This window comes from Triturus cristatus, chromosome 7 (genome assembly GCF_964204655.1).
Source record: "Triturus cristatus chromosome 7, aTriCri1.1, whole genome shotgun sequence".
Lineage (NCBI taxonomy): Eukaryota > Metazoa > Chordata > Amphibia > Caudata > Salamandridae > Triturus > Triturus cristatus.
The window spans coordinates 1359332506-1359351980 of NC_140590.1; the positions used below are offsets into that span (position 1 = coordinate 1359332506).

The following is a 19475-nucleotide window of genomic DNA, read 5'->3' on the forward strand; positions in this document are numbered from 1 at the left end:
TTACGCTCAATATCGCTGGCGGGCCTGGTTGCTTATGGTGATGAGCCAATTTATAAAGCTCCATTTCTGTTTGATTCAGTGGGAAAGCGTTCGTCAGATGCTATAGGTTTGATCTGTTTATTAAGAAATGGTCTGACAAAGGTGTAGCCTGGCTTATTTATTATAAAAAACATGTTAAAGCCATTGGGCAACTAAGGGTGGATGTTTGACAGTCTAGTGAGTGCCAAAACTCTCCATTGACCGAAGGAGTACTTTAAGTTATAAGCCAGGCCTACTGTCATTGTCAATGCTTGTTAGTTTTGTCAAAGCCAAAGACCTCCTGTGTACAATCCAGTGAAAGGACTTTGGTCAGCTCCCTTCAGCTGTTGCCCACACCCAGCTGTTCACTGGTTACACTATCCTTCAATACTCTGGTGGGTGTATCGAAAACTGATGATTTACATTGTTGATGGGTCAAACGTGAGTCAGTCTTAGCACCTTAACATAGCCGAGTGGTGTCGTTATTGAGCAGAGGGCTCATAAAGAAAATATATTGATATGTAATATGAAAAAAGTATTGAATGCAGTTCCAAAAAATAAATGCATGTTGCTTGGAAAGCGGTACTACGACAACATCTTGGTACGTGCACTGCAGTTTGGCCTGGTTTAACAAAGTAGATACACGGAGGTCTGTATGAACAACAGATTCGTCTACTGTTAGGGTGTTTAACTTGTTTCGTAAGAGTGACATTCTTCAGCCTGGGACAAAAATCAAGTATGCAGCGATCTTCCCAAAGGTTCCAAGAATGCGCCTACTATAAATCTATGCACTCCTGACCTGCAGATAACTCCTCACTGTGTTGTTTGTCCCACAATGCTTATCTGAGAACAATGTTGTCACCAGGAAGTCCTTCCTTCCCTTTTTCCTTCCTTCCTTCCTTCCCTTTTTCCTTCCTTCCTTCCTTCCCTTTTTCCTTCCTTCCTTCCCTTTTTCCTTCATCCTTTGCATCTTCTTTCCCATCCTTCTTGACTAATGCCCCCTTCATGTTCTTCTTTCTTTCTATAGACCCCCGTTTCCTTCGTTTTTACTTTGCATGTTCTTTACCTTCCTTTTTAGGTCTTGGCTAGCGAAGGCTGCGCTTAATGACTTTGAGAAGTGGGGCTTGAACCCGCCCCTCTTCTCCCTCTTCTCCATTGGCTGGCCTCTTAAATGCTGGTCAGCCATTGGAGAAGAGCTTTGTCTCTCCAAACAAGCCCCATCTTTTTAGGATTCGGGGGCGTGTTTTTTACTTTCTTTCTCTCCTCTGGAATGTAAACATTCCAGCCAATGGCAAGAGGAGAGAAAGAAAAACACGCCCCCGAATCCGAAAATGCCGCTGCGTTTCTCCGAGGCATTTCTGCTTGACCTCGGAGAAAGGCGGTGGTGTTTATGGCGTCATACGGCGTATAATGAGACTTGTTTGAAAGGATACAGCTGCCTGGGCTGCCTGGGCTACATCACTTCAGGAAGAGTCACCACTGACCCACGACCTTCTGAGAGAGGCAGAGGGGTGGCCACGATTCTTCGCTGAAGATAAGTGAGGGCAGACAGCTTACTATCGTGTGAAAATGCTGTCTGTGTGGCTGGCATTTTATGTGGCCAATTACTGAGCAGGAAACCCGGGTGCTCACAATACAAATGACTTTGATGTCGATTTTACAGCTTCCTGGTCAGCAAGTGGGAGTTGGGGGTGGGGAAGGCGATTTAAAGATGTCTGTCTATTGAGTCAAATTTGGGGTCCCGAGAAAGGACTGTGAGGGGCGTGAAAGATGGACCGGTTCTGGGGGTGATGGGAGGGGCCTAGTCTCGGACCGGGTAGAGTGGGAGCAGTGGGCCAAGATAACGTGTCTCTGTGCGGGGGTGAGTGTGTGGGGGGGGTATTTTGTGCTAGTGCAGACTAAAAGGACCTCCTAGCTCGTCAAGTGTCACGTGTGATGTGTAACCCCCATCTCGGACCACTACGATTATTGGGTATTCAGTATTCTTGCAGCAAAAGGCGTCATTGGAAAGAGACAACATTCACGAGTTGGTGGCTGTGGCCTCGATTGTACATCAGCCGGCGCCTGACATTGCGACAGATCCCGCCCCAGCCCATCGGGCCTTTAAGAGGCACCAGCCTGGTCCCAGGTGACCGAGTCCATTCACCAGGGGTCTTGCTCGTACACATGCAGAGTCTGAGGCGAGTTATCCCACAGTGACTTCAGCCCTGGGCTTTCATTTCTCAAATCACTCCGTTCCGGGGATGGTAGCTCTTGTTTGCTTCAGTTGAAACAATTGCTCCACCACCCCTAATCGGGAGACTTTTAGAAGGAAATCCCACACCCAAAAAAATAGTATTCTGCCGAAGTGGCGTAGAACTTCCTGGCAACCTTGTCTTTGCTGCAAAATGTTTACCCTGCAAATTGCTAAAAAAATCTTTGAGCATATTTAATTCCATCCTTACAACTCTGAAGTGGCGCCATTGCAACTGTGGGCACAGAATCCTAACTTGTAAAGTGCTGCACGTTAAAAATAAATAAACAAGAAGTAGGGCTGTCTGAATGTCTCGTAAATAACACAAAGCCACTTGACAGCTTTGTATCTTACAAAGGCAGGGAGGGATTAAATTCTTAAACTTGTGAAATGCAGGCTTTACTATGGAAACGTGTTTTTTATAGTAATTTGCCACTGGTAATGAACTGTTCGCAATGACACATAAACCACTACACAGATCTTTCTGTGACATGCAAACAATTGTGAATCCCGTGTGAGCCATCTCAGCATTTCATCCTTACTCGGTGGTGGCTTTTTTGACCGAATATTTTGCACGGCATGCAGAATTATCCTACATAGCCGGAGCCTGTCTTAAATAATCGGTCCGTGTGCTGGTGATACACACGTCTGTCTTGACATAACCTCTCCTGAAAAGTTGAACTTCTTCCTAAACCAGTGCAAAAATTACAAGACTGTCCAACCTGCCACCACTTGAAACACGATCCTTTAAAATTAGTTTCTCCTCATCGAGCCCTCCGCTCGACCTCGCCTGTACAATATTGGCTTTGATCCATTGGCGAACTGGATTAGAAACAGGCAGACCTTGGCAGGGTTTCATCCCGGACAACAGACCCCATCTGCAGTTTCAAGGGAATGATTTCTAAAAATCTGCACTTTTATCTAAGATTTCTTTGGAGGCTTCGTTGATATGTTCCTTAACAGGCCCTCCAAATCCTCGTCCAATCTCTTGGGTTACAAGATGCTTACTATGGGAATTCTCCTCTGACTGGTCTTCCCAAAATATATCTAGCCCTTTTAAGGCAGTTTCACATGTAGTGGTTTGCTTCCGCAAAGAGACCAAAAAAATGTGCATTAATTGCAAGGCCATGATTACCCCCCCACACTCCCCCCTCCATCTTCTTTCCGCAAACAATACTCTTAATTAAATGTACCTTATGAGCTCAGATCGGTTCGCAGTACTGGGACTGTGGCACAGTCCTTTTCAGGAGTGCAGACAGAATTTGGAAATCTCTCTCTCTCCTAGCATTTGCACCTGTGCGCCGATATGCACCTTTGAGAAGGAGCTGAAACTACCCTTTGAAAGAGACCCCCGATCTAGTCCTGATGTCTTTCTCTCTGACTTCACCTCCACATCCCGTTCCATTCTTTTCCTCCCCATTCCTTCCTCAGTTCCTTTTATCCATCAGCTACCTTCTTGTGACATCTATGGAAATATCTTCTCCCCTTGATTTTACCCTCTCCGAGTCCCTCCAAACTCGTGATGATTGTACTCAGTTTAATATTAAGCAGTTTGATGCACAAGCTATATTTTTCGTTGTAATTTTATATAACTAAATGCCTGTCATTGTGTAACTTTTGTATTCGTCCTAGTACAGCACTCTAATTCCTACCTACCATGTTTGTAGGTGGCTCTATGCGTGGGTGGCTCTCTGTGTGTGGGTAACTGTGTGTGGGTAACTCTGTGTGTGTGTGTGTGTGTGTGTGTGTGTGGGTGGCTCTGTGTGGGTGGCTCTGTCTGTGTGTGGGTTGCTCTATGTGAATAGCTCTGTGTAGGTGGCTCTGTGTGGGTGGCTTTGTGTGGGTGGCTCTGTGTGTGGGTGCAAATGCAATAGGTCTCGCATTTGAGAGAGATTAAGCTATTGACATTGTAAATAACAAAGACGTTTCTTTAAATGTTTTAAAAACAAAAACATTAACAAAAATAATGTCATGAGCAATGCCAATAGCTCTAACTTTAACAATGCCGAGACCATTGCATTGTAAATGCTTGTTCCTTTCTTTCATCGTTCATTCCTTTCTTTCATCGTTCTTTCCTTTCTTTCATCGTTCTTTCCTTTCTTTCATCGTTAGTCAAAAAAGTATACAAAATAGTATAAAATACACTGTGTTAAAAATAAAGCCTATATCGCATATTAAACAAATCATAGTCGCTTTCCCGTCATTAAAACATTCCCCATCATGATGGTATCTAAAACATAACACTTTTCCTTACGCAAATGGCCTTCATAATAAAGATGACAACATTAAAATGCGCATTAAAACACACATTATGGTCATTTAATGCAAGCAGACATTTCAGAGCATCCTTATGGGACCTAGTGTTTTGTGCAACAAAAATAGGTTTAAGATAGCAACGCCTAAAATTGATATACAAGTTGAACAACAATGTAAAGTGCAATGTGCTTTGTTTGCTCAGACCTTCACAAGGGGCCATGTCTGGGGAAAAAATCTCATAGTGGGGGAAGCAACCAGGTGGTGCACAGTACCAAATATAAATCAAGTCAAAACATATAAATAGTCTCTTTAATAGATTTCTTGGCAAGCGATGGCACCTAGAGTGGGTCTGACCACATTGACAAATTAAATAAAGTGCTAAAAGCTTATTTTATATAGGCTAACCAAGGAATGTGAGAAACCTTGTATGCAGTTAGATAATATAAAATGATTGATATAGAAAAACTAGTTTCCGCTTTGGACCATACAGGAAACCATAATAACAGAGGTCTTACCAAAAGCAGGTCCTCCCAAGTACTGTAGCCCAACCTCCCGACGGGTAATCAAAGATGAAGCAGGTAAACAAAGCAAGCATTTTAAAAAACTCTTTTCTTCAACTTGTAGAGCGTTGCTGGGGGTTTAACCCCACAAATCTGCTCAATAGGTCCTATTTGACACCCCATCGACCTTATATTTCAACCATTTCCTTACAAGGCCGGCAACCCAATTTTGATGAGAACCTAAAGATCCCATGTGAGTTTCCGCTCAATTTAGCTTTAGCATTCCGATTCAGATGTACCCATGAGCCATTGCTTGCGAATAAAACTCCTAGGTAACAAAAGGTATTTACTCTATTAATGGGAGTATCACCATTCACACAAACCATAGTATAGGTTTAAGACTTGTTAATCACCATTTTTATTTATACCATAAACTCCCCAAAAGCATTAATCAATTTCTGTAAACAGACCAAGGTCCTAGATAGCAGTACAGCATCTTCAGCGTATAATAATACTTGCGTAAAACACCAGGCGGTGCAAGAAGCATCAGCTTGTAAAGCCTGCAAGACATTGACCCCAGTAATAAAAAGTGAGAACAATAAAGGTGCTAAGAGACAGCCCTGCCTGATTCCTCTCCCAACATTAAAGGAGGTTGAACATTCCCCTTGAGGGCCATATGAACTTCACGTGATAGGTTCCAATACAAATGTGCAAGAATCTAGTAAAAGCCCTCGGAGCACCAAGGGAGGACAGCACTGACCAAAGGATGGTGTGGTCAACTCGATCGAATGGACTACTTAGATCGGTAAAACAAAGAGAGAGAGAGAGAGAGATCCCAGTTTTGCTCTGGTATACTTCCCGATCAGCAGGTCCAAGTTGACACATTGCTCTAAAGTCCCTAAACCCTTTCTAAATCCGTACTGGGCTGGCCTCCTCAGCAGAATCCTACTCATCAGTTTTACCGAAGAGTCCGAGAGCGAAATAGAACAATAATATTTGGGATCTGTCTTATCGCCCTTCTTGCAGATCGGTACAATTATTGAAGTGGCCCATGAGGGAGGTATTCTATAGACTGCGGCTGCATTAAACACCCTAATCAGGATGCAAATCCATGAACATAACACGTTATTTCGCATGCCAATACTTCACATGCCATTACTACGTGGTTATTAGCAATAACCGTTACTACGCAAGTTTTTAGTTCACATACCATTACATTGAAAGCATTAATGTTTACGAAGTAAAAACTTGCCTTGTAATAAAAATGGTATGCGGAATAACGTGTCATATTTTTTTAAAAAAAGGCTTTTAACCCATTTTTTACACTACCCTACACTACTGAAACACCACTACACTACCCTAAACCCTAAATCACTACCCCCTGCACGAACATGCGCATTCCCCTCTCCGGTCCCTACACTCATTCACTACCCATCACAACCCCCGACACTACACTAACTACTAAAACAGTAACCTACACTAACACCACAACACTACCCTAAACCCTAAAACACTACCCCCAGCACGACCCTGTCCTGTGCCCCAGTCCTGTCCCTACTCCCAAACACTACCCTGCAGGACCCCCGACACTACCTTAAACCCTACAACAGTACCCTACCCTACCCGACCCTACACAAACGCTACCCTAAACCCTAAAACACTACCCCAGCACGACCCTACCCCTACTCCCAGTCCATCACCTTCACTTAAACACTACCCTGCACGACCCCCTGACACTACCCTAAAACACTACCCTACACTACAAACACTACTGCACTACCCTTAATCCTAAAACACTACTGCACTACCCTTATTCCTAAAACACTACCCCCAGCACGACTATGCCCCTACCCCCAGTCCATCCCCTACACTGAAACACTACCCTGCACAACCCCCGACACTACCCTAAACACTAAAACACCACACTACACAAACACTACAACACTACTCTAAACCCTAAAACAGTACCCTAAGCACGACCCTGCCCCTACTCCCAGTCCTGCCCCTACACGCAAACACTTCCCTACACGACCCCCTGACACTACCCTAAAACACTACCCTACACTACACAAACACTAGCACACTACCCTAAAACAAAACCCCAAGCACGACCCTGCCCCTACCCCAATCCGCTCCCTACACTTAAACACTACCCTGCACGACCTCCCTGACACTACCCTACCCTACACTACACAAACACAACACTACACTAATCCCTAAAATACTAACCCCTGCACGACCCTCCCCATCCCCCTCTCCTGTACCTACACACAAACACTACCCTACACGACCCACAACACTACCCTTAAACTAAAAACACTACTCAAACACAAACCCTACAAAATTAAACAGTCCCTCTTACCTCTCTTTCCTCGGTGAGTGTCCGGAGCCCATTTTCGATGCTGTTGTCACCTGTTCTCCTTCCACCGCGCCGTCTTTCTGGCCTCCTCCTTACTGCAATTCGTCATTGCTGCCTCCTCGACTCCCGTCATCCATACACGCATTACTACGCATGCGTTTTAACAGTGCATGCAAAGTAATAACATGCGTAGTAAAGGCTACGAGTTATTACAGCGCATGCATAGTAATGGTACGCGGTGTAATGACCGCTAACAAAAAGATGTTTACCTTCTGTAGGGCAAGAGTAACCTTGTCAATAGAAATGTCCAGTGGGAGAATATTCCCCTTCTGGTTCCCTCACACACTTCTCGGTTGCTATCCTCTTGGTTCTGTTTAAAAATTTCAGAAAAATGTGTCACCCACGCTTCATAAGAAACCATGATTAACAACAGTATCCCAGAATAGCCTGTTGTCATTTGTTTGTGCAGCAAGGGTCAATTTTATCCATGCGACTTTCTGGAGCGCACTCTAACTTGCTGCATGGTCCTGTCTATATTCTAAACGAAGGTCTTAACTGTCAAGTTACCCTGGGGTAACTGTGGAGAGCCACTTTCAGGCGCTATGATGCCGGAGTACATGCATGGTCAAACATTCCCTATTTCTAGCTCGAGCGGGATTCAAGTTCTGGGCCAGAAGAGAGTTTATGGAACAGATGATGTGATTAAAATTGGACATTAACTCATTAGGAGCCACCTCTACATTTAAACAATAGCTAATTTCGTTAAAATGTTGTTACTATTTCTTGGAAAATACTATTGAGCTTGATTCCTGACTATTTGATTCGTACAACAATAAGCCTAGCTGGAGTAGTATTGGTAGCTAGCGCAAAGACTTCCCTTGCCTCAAAAAGAAAAGAGTAGCATAATGGGGTCATGATCACTTAATACAGACTGTACAAGCCAGGGGTACAGATCATGCAAATGGCAGAAGCAGACACCAGGACATGATCAATAACGGTAGAAGCATTTCTGCCAGTAAAATACAGGATTTGTTCCCCCCCCAGCACCACAATTACATGTCGGCATATAGAGATCATATATGAAATAATTCAATTCAGTGCATCCCCATACTCATTGTAACTTAAGTGTACCAACCACTCCCCATTCAGGTTACCAAAACCACATATTTGCTTTGCTGGAAGGGGGCAAGCCTGGATGTTAGTCGCCTGCCAATATTAATACAAAGTAGGGGTCAGAAAGGCTTCCGGGCCTGAATCAAGTTCATAGACCACCTTACTACGAGAGGAGTCAAAGACATTGTAAAAATTAACTAATACCAAATCAAGGCCCACCCATTAATAGTTACCTACATCATGTTTTCCAACAGATGAGAGGTTTTTAACCGTTACCAGTAGCTTGTTGGATATTCGTATCTAGAGCGCTCCTTTGGCCTGCCCAGCATGGGAAGGTATAGCACCCAAAAAAGTTTCAGGAGACACCTTCTACATGTCGGGTTCACACACTAAGTTTCTTGGATACAGATAACATCAAAACCAAAAATAATTTTTATCCAATCAATCGTTCCCAACTTATTCTGAAGCCCGCCAACCTTCCATGTAACTAGATTGTAACAACCATCAGATTTGTGGCTTGTAGTACTCATTTGTAGACAGATGGTTAAGGCTGAAGTTGTCTTCATTGTTGGTAGCAATGAACTTAGAATTAACACTTGCAACACCAATCTCCAACCCAGTAGTACCCAGTAATTCTTGGTTAAGCAGATCTACAGCAGAATCCACCATGTTACCTACGGTGCGTTCTTCGCGACACATCAGTGGTTCGAGCCCCCTAAAATTAAAGTCCATCAATATCTTGTTGTGAGTTCAACACCTGGAACCTGTTGAACATAACCAAAGGGGAATAGAAGGGAGGATCGCACCCAGTCACCCATTGCAGGTAAGGCTTGTCATTAAACCCAGACTCAGAACTACTTAAATGATGATAGAAAAAACTCAATGAAAAAGAGACATGTTTCTAGCCAAAGGGGAGGATGGTGTTTACCAGGGTTTCTCACGCAAAACGTGGTCGTTGGAAATTGATGAAGCTACAATCCCGCTTTAAGTTTTTCTTTTATGGCCCAATCCATCTCGCTCTCATAGTTCACAGAATTTGGTGTGCTTTGCTAGATGGAAATATATGGTGCATGTCAAGCCAGTGCACAACTTTATTCTTCTAAGTTTCTGGAGTTTCTCTTGATTTCGGGCTCGGGGGGGGGGGGGGGGACATTAACCAGAGCAGCCGCATAGGGGCAATAAGTTGGAGGTAAGTTAATTGTCACTGGGTCACATGTATCACATGCGGTATCTATTGCATTGAAAGCATTGCGGCTCCCCACTGGAACCTGTGTCAGGGTAGCTAGAGAAGATGATTGATTTGATTGACTGTTATCCACAGTTGATGTTACCATAGAAGGTGGCCCACATGTAGAGGATCCTAGGTCAGCCCCATGCACTCTTAATTTCGGCCGTTCCCTTGGGTCTATGCAAACCCTAGGAGTAGCCCTCGTAGTTGCTTGAGCAGGACCCGGCTGAGCAATAGATTTGCATAACCCCTTGGTCAGAAGGGGAGCTCCACTTCAGTGACGCTTGTCATATTCTGGCAAAGAGAGATTAGCTTCTCAGCATATATCTAGTTTCTCCCTAAATAGCGATAATAAGTCTTTAACATTATCCACCAATTTACACAGGATGGGAGCCCAAAGGAATCGTCCAAAGAGGCAGAGTGATTACCAGCCCCATTGCTGTTCAATTCTGGAGGAGCAGTGGGACTTAAGCTATCAGCTAAAGCTCTTCAGCTCTTCCTTTTAGGCTTGGCTTCTAGTGAACAGTTTAAGGAGGGAGGAGTCGTGGTAGGAGAGACTTCCACTAATATAGGGGGGGGGGGGGGACGCAAGTGAGTAGAGTCGCCAGTGGCCTCACTATTATCATGGTTCTCAAGCACTTCTGCTCTCTATGCAGGTTAACCTTTTATCCCAGCGGTTGCCTCTACAGGCCCGATTTAGCCCATCCAAACCCATAGACAGACAGCGTTCTGCCAGGTCAATCTCCATTGAAATCACCCCTACAGCACGAAAAAGGAATAAGTCAATGGTGGTGCGATTTGCTTCCATCGCTGGTTTCATGCTCCCGATCGTTCTTTTACCCATATTGACCAGTAGGTCTGAAAATGCCTAATGGTTAAGCAGAATATTAAGCCCGTAAGCAATGAAGCGCCCAAATTATACACCGAAACAGCCTCCGGAAGCAAAAAGATAGAGCTGGTTGTTACGTATCGCATAGGGAATAATCCACGTACTTCAATGATAGAGAACCTTCGGTTAGGTGCTGGCCAGATCTTGGGGTGGTAGGAGGCCCAAGTACAATGAAGGCAGTAGAGACAGGGAAAGACCAGGACCAAACAAGTAGGCCAAGCCCAGCCTCATCCGGCCGCGGACGGGCGCATACGGACCCACTCTTGTCCGTGGCACGAGCCTGGGAACACTACGCGCCTCAGGGGAAACTGCGCTTTTAGCCCGGGTGAAGATGATTTCCTCTCCTCCTGCTGCACTGGTCTGTGGGGGATAGAGTTCGGTCCCAGGCAGCCTCACAGCTTCAATGTAGCCATACACACATTTCTTAGTTTATTGAAAGGGATAACCTTTTTCGTGATCTCAGTTAGCGAATGTTCCTATTTCTTTTTGCATTTAATAGTATTTTTTGCCTTTCTTTGCTTGCTTTACCTATATAGCTAATTCATCTTAGAAACATGCAACATGCCTTCCAGCTCTCCTAAGCGATGATTGACATTCAGATTTGCCTCCCCATATAACAAATGCTTCTTGGGCTAAGTTCTAAGAGAATACTTCAGTATCAGTGATAGTTTTCATAGTGAATCATTACAGATCTTTGTTAACTCTCTTGTAAGCTGATCTTGTGAGTGACCCAGAGGGAAGTAAGTATTTATGGAAATCACATTAGTTTAGGAATGCTGTTGGTCGTTGTCTTTAACATGGTTGCTCTTGGGAGCCAAGATGGGTTCCAAGCACAAGACCACTCGGATAGCAATATCTAACACAGATTTGGAAATTACAGTAACATATCCACAACTGACTCTCCCTAAATTGCTGGAGCCAGCATCATACTGAAAAACTATGTACCTCCTCAGGCTGAACAGCTAAATGACCATGTTTACTGACTGTGGAATGAAAGCAGTTGGTATCAGCTAGCATGCAAGGGTATTTTTCACCATGTGTGAGTGTTTGCTTGAGTGTGTTGTGGATTTTTCATTGACTGCTTAGGTATCTGACCATGATCATACTAAGGTTGGGTGGAGCAGGCGTAGTGCCTCTACGCAGAGTTCCATGGAGTTGGGGAAAAAAACTCAGTGGAACTCCACTCTGCTCCCTCCCCCCTCCCAAAATAATTATGATGTAAAAACATACAGTACAGGTCCCCATTCTGGACATGTTACCCACTGGCCGCAGTGTGCCACGCTAGGTAAAAGCCCACCTGTATTTTGTAAGAGAGGCATTCATTTAGGACTCCTTTTACAGTGGTTCACATTCCTTACCAAAAAAGGAACGACGTAACTGTTTGACATTCCATGAACTGTATAAAACCTACTCAGGAACGGTTGTAAGGAGAGACCGTCCTAAGACTGTGTGCTCCCAGATGCAATATTTAATTAAACAAACTTTTCCTGTTTTGCCAAACATCTCTTGTCTCTTAAAGGTATTTCATATTGAAAAAGCAATTTGGAAAGCCACTATCATAGCTGATGGGAACATCAAACCCAACCGCAGCCAAGGAAGTGGACCCCGCCCAGAGGGATTCACATTTGCGCAACAAGGAGGGTGAACAGACACCGCAATTAATTGAAAGTTCTGCTGAATCCGCAGGGTGGAGTACCTTCCTGAAGCAGATGTCACAGAGGGTAAGAGCCTACATCAGAACCTTAGTAAAGCATTTGGCTTATGGCAAACTAGGGAGAAACGTAAAAAGATAACCTGAGCGCCCTGCCAATGACAGAAATCTGGCAGATTAGTCACAAGGCGGCCTCCGAGGAGATCCTGCATAAGTCACCTATTTTCGATAATCGGCATGTTAGGAAAGGTGAATATTTATTCATTTATATAACACTTTATGGCTTGCAGGATGCGTTTTTGCGACAAAGCTATCCTAATTGGTTGGAGTTGGCAGCTCAAGCTTATTTTCTAGTCTAAAAGGGTTTTCTCAGTACCATCAGTTTCTTAACACTTAGTATCTGAAAGAAGTGAAAGGTGTTGGTTGCTTGGACCTCTGGGCAAGACACAGATGGTACACTTGGCTCCTGGGTATGATACAGGGTGCGGGAATAGGTGTGACTTGTTTGGCCAAGAGGGGCCTGTGGTTCTCAAGTTATTCCCTTTTTCCATGAACTATTGTTATTATCTTTGTCGCAGAGCTGATATTGGCAGATTATTAGGCTCACTTAGTCCCGTGTACCATGCAGAACTTCTCCTGGTTACAGGGTAGCATGTGCTAGGAGCGGGCTAAAGGTTTTTTAACAAAGTCATAATTTTTTCTTTGTCAGTTTTTTGTTAAGATTGATGATGTGATGTTGTGGTGCTGTTAATTACTGCAAACTGTGTTTTGTCTTAAGCATTGTGTTTTTGTTGATGACCCAATTTTTCATTTGAGGGTGCTGCTATTTCTCACAGACTGTGTAGTTAATGCCAAGAGTCAATATTGTTCAGATGTTGTTTTGATTGACAATTGCACTTTTTCTGTGTTGCAGCCCTTCATATGCATTGGTATTTGTATATATGAAATGTTCATGTTGAATTGTTGATGCATCTGTAAATAGCGCTGATCTTGTAGTAATGTAATTATAAGCAGTAACACCTCTGTGTATATTCCCCCCCCCCCCCGAGTAGATAAAAACCAAAGTATCCCTAAAACAAAGGGGCTACGGTGTATCTTGACATTTAAAACTACCAAACTTATCTTAGAGTCACCATTAAAACACATGCAAACCAGGTTGCCCACACAACCTAAAAAACAAAATACGTTTTTTCAAGAATGGCACGCACACACTAAGGCACACACATTACGTTGGCCAAAGGAGGGAACTTTTGACACTAACATAATTGGACACATGAAAACACACATACAAACCAAATACACAGGTCAAAAGAAAGACGGGAGAGAGGCATTATTAGCACTATAGGCCAATGGGCAATCCACAACCGCTTCAATGCCACAACCGCCCGAGCACCACGGAGACACCCTCCCCCACGACCACCACCCACCTGCTCTCCTGGACGACACCATCAAGATCATGAACACCATCCACTCAGGATCGCCGTCAGACCCTTGCCCACACCACCTCTTCAACAAAGCCAGCACCGCCATCGCACCCCATCTCCGGAAAGCCATCAACATCTCCTTCGAGACAGCAACCTTCCCGGAGAGCTGGAAGCACGCCGATATCAACGCCTTATTTGAGAAACCCAAGGCAGACCCCAAGGACCTCAAGAGCTTCCAGCCCATCTCCCTGTTCCCTGCGAAGGTCATCGAGAAGACCGTCAACAAACAACTGATCCGCTACCTCAAGGAGAACAACATCCTGGACCCGTCCCAGTCCGGGTTCCGCAGCAACTACAGCACCGAAACTGCCCTCATTGCCGCCACCGATGACATCAGGACCCTACTAGACAATGGAGAAACCGCGGCCCTCTTCCTCCTGGACCTGTCAGCCGCCTTCGACACAGTCTGCCACCGCACACTACGAACACGCCTCCACGACGCCAGGATCTGAGGAAAGGCCCTGGACTGGATCTCCTCCTTCCTCTCCAGCAGAACACAGAGCGTCCGCCTCCTCCCCCCCCCCCCCCTTCCGCTCCGAAGCCACGGAGATAATCTGCGGCGTACCCCAGGGCTCATCCCTCAGCCCAACGCTGTTCATAATCTATATGGCACCGCTCGCCCACGTCGCCTGACTACACGACCTCAACATCCTCTCCTACGCCAATGACACCCAACTGATCCTCTCCCTCACCAATGACCCCCACACCACCAAAACCAACCTCCATGAAGGATTGAAGGCCGTCGCCAAATGGATGAGGAACAGCCGACTGAAGCTGAACTCGGACAAGACGGAGGTCCTCCTCCAGGGATCCACCCCTTCGGCCTGGGACGACTCCTGGTGGCCGACCGCACTGGGACCAGCTCCCACACCCACCGACCACACACGCAACCTAGGGATCATCCTTGACTCCACCCTCTCCATGACTAGGCAGGTCAACGCCGTCTCTTCCTCCTGCTTCAACACCCTCCGCATGCTCCGCAAGATCTACAAGTGGATCCCCACGAAACGAGAAGAACGGTCACCCAGGCCCTCGTCAGCAGCAGGTTGGACTACGGAAACGCACTCTAGGCAGGAGCCTCGGCAAAACTCCTGAAAAGGCTTCAGCGCATCCAGAACGCCTCTGCATGCCTGATCCTCGACATCCCTCGCCGCAGCCACATCACACCCCACCTGAAAGACCTGCACTGGCTCCCAGTCAGCAAGAGGATAACCTTCAAGCTCCTCACCCACGCACACAAGGCACTCTTTAACACCGGATCAGCGTACTTCATCGGACGGCTCATCTTCTACACCCTCACCTGCCAGCTACACTACGCTGACCTCGCCCTCGCCACAGTCCCCTGCATCTGAAGAGCAACCTCCGGTGGCAGATCATTCTCTCACCTCGCCGCAAAGACCTGGAACACCCTCCCCATCCACTTACAGCAGACCCAAGACCTGCTGACCTTCAGAAGACTTCTCAAGACCTGGCTTTTCGAGCAGTAGCAGCATTCCCCTTCCCCCAGCGCCTTGAGACCCTCACAGGTATGTAGTGCGCTTTACAAATGCGATGATTGATTTTCAAGGAGGCCCAGATCGATACCACTACATCAGTTAGCAAGCGAGGCGACGGCACCTTCCCGACCATATGCAGGTATGGAGGTGCTCTCGCCCGCTGTCCCCACATTAGCATACTCCAATTCTCCAGTTGAAGAAGCTGGTGGGCCCCCTTTCGAACAAGGAATGGTTAGGCCCAGGCATGAGACTAACAGGCAGCAGGTCTAGACAGTCACCTAGCAACCCCTGTCTAGTGCGAGGGCTCCCAGAGGTTCGACCCCCATCCATCGCGCCCCAGACATAGAACCCCAGCTGCACGGAGAACATGTACTCTCACTGGTTTAGGTGAACACACACAAGTGACAGGGAAATTTGTGGTGGTTCTAGACTGTTCCAGACATTGATACAGCTAGCGGGAGTGAGGGAGGGATGAAAGGCTTCTGGCTGGGATTCAAGCCTCACCACATTTTCAGCGTAGGAGAGGGGCTGACCGGGAGATAAGAGACCAAGGTAACCTGGTGCTGACCCAACCAAGACATAGGAAAAACAGGATGACACCTTTGCATGTGCAAGAGGGGAGCAGCGACGAGGATATACGTTGCTCCACCCGAACGCGTGGCAAGGACAAACTGACCCCAAGGGAGATAGTGGCCTGAGAGGAAGGCAAGACCTTTGTGATGCCATTCTGCCTCCTGTTAGCTCGCTGGACCGAGGCAAAAGACCAGTACGATAGACCTTGGCCGGAGGAAGGATCCTTCAAACCAGAGGACGGCCATAGCTAAAGAAGGAATGCCGACATTGCTGGCGGAGAAATGGGTCTCATGTTTTGAGAAGAACACCACAGGCATAAACTCCGCAACAGGCAATATTAAAAGTCTGCTAAGTAGTCTCCTCCGAGAGTAGAATGACACTGTGTTTGCCGGAGCTCGCACCCCAGCAATTATGCTGACCAACACCGATCATAACGGGCTTCTTTCAGTTCCTTACAGACTATGAATATGGATGGTCCAAGGGAGATTGGTCCCTGACAGCCCTGAAGTAGTAGGGGTAATGGAGGAGACTATGAAGTCAGGGTAGACTATAAGCAATTTTCTGGATAGGATGAGGGAATGATGGGGACAGGACAGCTGTGGACTGATACGGTCCAACAAGTCGCATTCTTTTACAATATCCTCAAAAAGGGGCTGTCCACCGAGATTAAAAGTGGTTTGGACAGCGTGGTTGAGTTAGATACCAAACCCTGTAGGGAGATATAAGCCCACACATTACCACAAAAAGAAACCAGAAAATGATAAAGAAAAATAGCAGCATGCCTAGAGAGGCACGGCCAAATTGAGCCTACACAAATTGAAAAAGACCGCCGTCAAGAGGGCCGCATTGGCTGCAAGCGTGCAAATGGCACCAGTCTTAAAGGGAGCTCCACACAAAATCCCAGAGGGTTTCAACCTAGCTATAGCGGCAGAGGCCAGGGAGATTGACAGCAATCAGACCCTAGGGAATGCTACTATTGCTAGAGGATGGGCCACATGACAGACAGATGCTGGTTAAAAGCATACCATGAACAGAGATCGCTGAGCCAGGGCCAACCACCACAAAACCTCACAAACGCTCCTCATCCATAAAGCCAGTCACAGGAAAACTCAAATGCGCCTTACACTCAGCCACAGGGAGGTCAGTCAGCTGCCAACCAACCACAACAGGGATCAGGTAGTTGCACGTGCCAACAGCAACCACAGACTAGGAACTTAGCCCAACATGGACCGGGGCCAAAGCCTCGGCAGGGAGGGGTAACTGTCTGGAGAGGAGGTAATGCCTTTACACAAACAGAGTTCAAATATACAGTAAGATAAACCCACAGAGTAAATACCACCCAGCCACCCACATCCCAAACATTTACTGTGCCAAAACAAACAGAATGACCAGTGAGTCAACATTAGGAATCCAAAACCTTCACTTGCATCTGGGAATTCAGGGCTGCTCTGCATGTTCTGTTAATTTGGCATCCTCACTAAAGTTTGCCATTTAAGGGCTCCTGCTGAAGCCAAGGCCACACTATGCTGCTGATCCCACAGGGTGGGGTAGGCTGGCCACACCCCAGGAGGAGGGCATTCTGATGAGGGGGCAGCAAGGCTTCCAGACCAAGTACTTAAAAACAGGCACCCAGGTCCCTGCATCCAAAGTCAGTAGGGTCGGGTTCTAATGACAAAATTGAAAGATTCCCATTCTCGTGCGCCCGGGGCCCTTGTTTAATTTATGGCCTGTAGCCCCAACAGTGACCCCAAAAAGTAGAAGCATCCGGCCAAATGACCCTTTTTAAGTTCTAGAACGAAGCTGTCCTCGAGTGACAGGAACCAGGAATCCCGTACGCCGGGATAGTGAAAATCCCATAACCTCCAATGCACACGCACAAGGACCAATAAGTCGCGAGGTGCCCGCATGGATCCGCAGTAAATCGGTAGGTATGTAAGGTTAGCCAGACGTCCCAGAATTGGGAGGCAGCCCTGGTACAGTCATCGTCCCTAGGCAAAGTTTAGCAAGAGTTCTTGGCCTTGGACCCAGACTCCCCACATTCTCTGCGGTGTTTTCTTTTCTTTCCTTCAGGTTTTTCAAATTCCCAAAATCTGGTCGCTGTTCTAGACCCCTCCAAAATAGCGACAGTAACACGTCTGCTTGTTAGCGGTCCCTAGCATGAGCACGGCGTGGTCTGAGGGAGAGGGGTAGCCTGGAAATAGGGAGATCTCCAGTGTCCATCTCCGCTCCAGGCAAAAGTAGAACGCTGAATGCTCTCATCCTGGTATCAGGCCTAGCAGCTGACCAATGCACCAAACTCACCTATGCCACCCAGAAAAAGCAGTAGACCCAACCTCGGACACCACATTATGGTACAATCAGGGGTACATGGGGGCCATGGAACATCTTTCCGACCCCCTCCGCCTCATGATAGTGAGATAGCAGATTACGTGAGACCTAGCGAAACGCCCAAAAACCCAACCAAAGAAGCCCAAACTTAGCCCAGAAGAAGTCTCTAGAGAGAGGATGGAGTCGAGGTACCTTGCTCCATGAGGGAGGGTCACGTTGCACACCACATGCCGGAAGCTGAGATATACACACTTGTCATCTCTGGGCACGTTGCCACCAACACACTTAATAGATACACGCCCTTCTTTGCACAGTTCCACGGAAGTGTAAGTTGAAAGACGCAGCCCACACCGATAGTGCCTGCATGCAAACACCTGGAGAGACATGTTCTTGGAAAAACTTGCAGGGCCCATAAAACCTTAGCCAAAAACTGATGCGACCCATCCATATGATCAAGACCATTCCTTAAACATTTTTCACTCTAATCCGAGCTCCAAGTAAGGTGTGGCAAAACAACGGAGGGCTGAACGGCTCATAAAATAGATTAATTCACCTGATTACCAATAAGCCGAAACCCCAGTCACCAGAGGACTGCAGACACCTCCCTTGTATCCATACCAAGACCTGCAATTTTCTATAAAAAGTTATGTATTATTGCACTTCTATGTACCCTCTGTGTGTGTTTGGGTAATGCCGCAAGTATACACTGTTAAAGAACCGCCTGGCCAAATGGAGTCTCTTCAGAAACGATCACAACGCTTGCGTAGGGATCTCGCCCATGTCACTTACAATTCAACCAACCCCAACACTAGCATTCCACATGCACTACACTGCGCCCTTTTACACAACACGTGGTATCAGCACATGACTGCTGTGTGCTCCAAGACATTAGCCAAGTTGTGTTACATCTGCTTGCTGATACCAGATGCAGTAGGTGCAGACAGACTCTACTTGTCCCAAGGGGTAGCCCCTGAAAAAGCAAAATGCCTTCTCCACTTATACCTATACAGAATCAGGGCCAAAATCCAGTCCAACAAGGTAGAACCTCACAGAATAGTAGTGAATCTGACCCGATATGAGATCAAACTCACGGCTCTATACCTTTTCACTGAGCCTAGTGATATCCAAACTGAGCTAGACAGGAGGCGCAGAAAGGGCACCACGGTGGAGGATACTCTTTGGCATTGTGAATCTATTCAGAGAAGAGATTCTTGGAGGTAGCAAAGCCCTCAACTCAGTGCACGAACACATCATCTCCTGCCTCCATTTGTGGTCAAATGGTGGCCCTTAATGTATTTGGGGCAGTCTCCTTTAGCAACTAGTCGACCCCAGGTGTGGAGTTTCTGT

The 19475-nt window shown here is 46.4% G+C and overlaps 1 protein-coding gene across 3 annotated transcripts in view; it reads left to right on the plus strand.

Moving 5' to 3' along the window:
- The window catches only part of LOC146812058 (CMP-N-acetylneuraminate-beta-galactosamide-alpha-2,3-sialyltransferase 2-like), a 447618-nt gene that overhangs the window by 17862 nt on the left and 410281 nt on the right, over positions 1-19475 (plus strand). Inside the window, exon 2 of one of the 3 annotated variants that reach the window (XM_085619065.1) lies at positions 12116-12317. The exons of the other annotated variants lie outside the window; for them this stretch is intronic. The gene's annotated coding sequence lies outside the window, so the exon portion shown is untranslated. The remainder of the gene's footprint in view (positions 1-12115; positions 12318-19475) is intronic. 3 annotated transcript variants of the gene reach the window in all.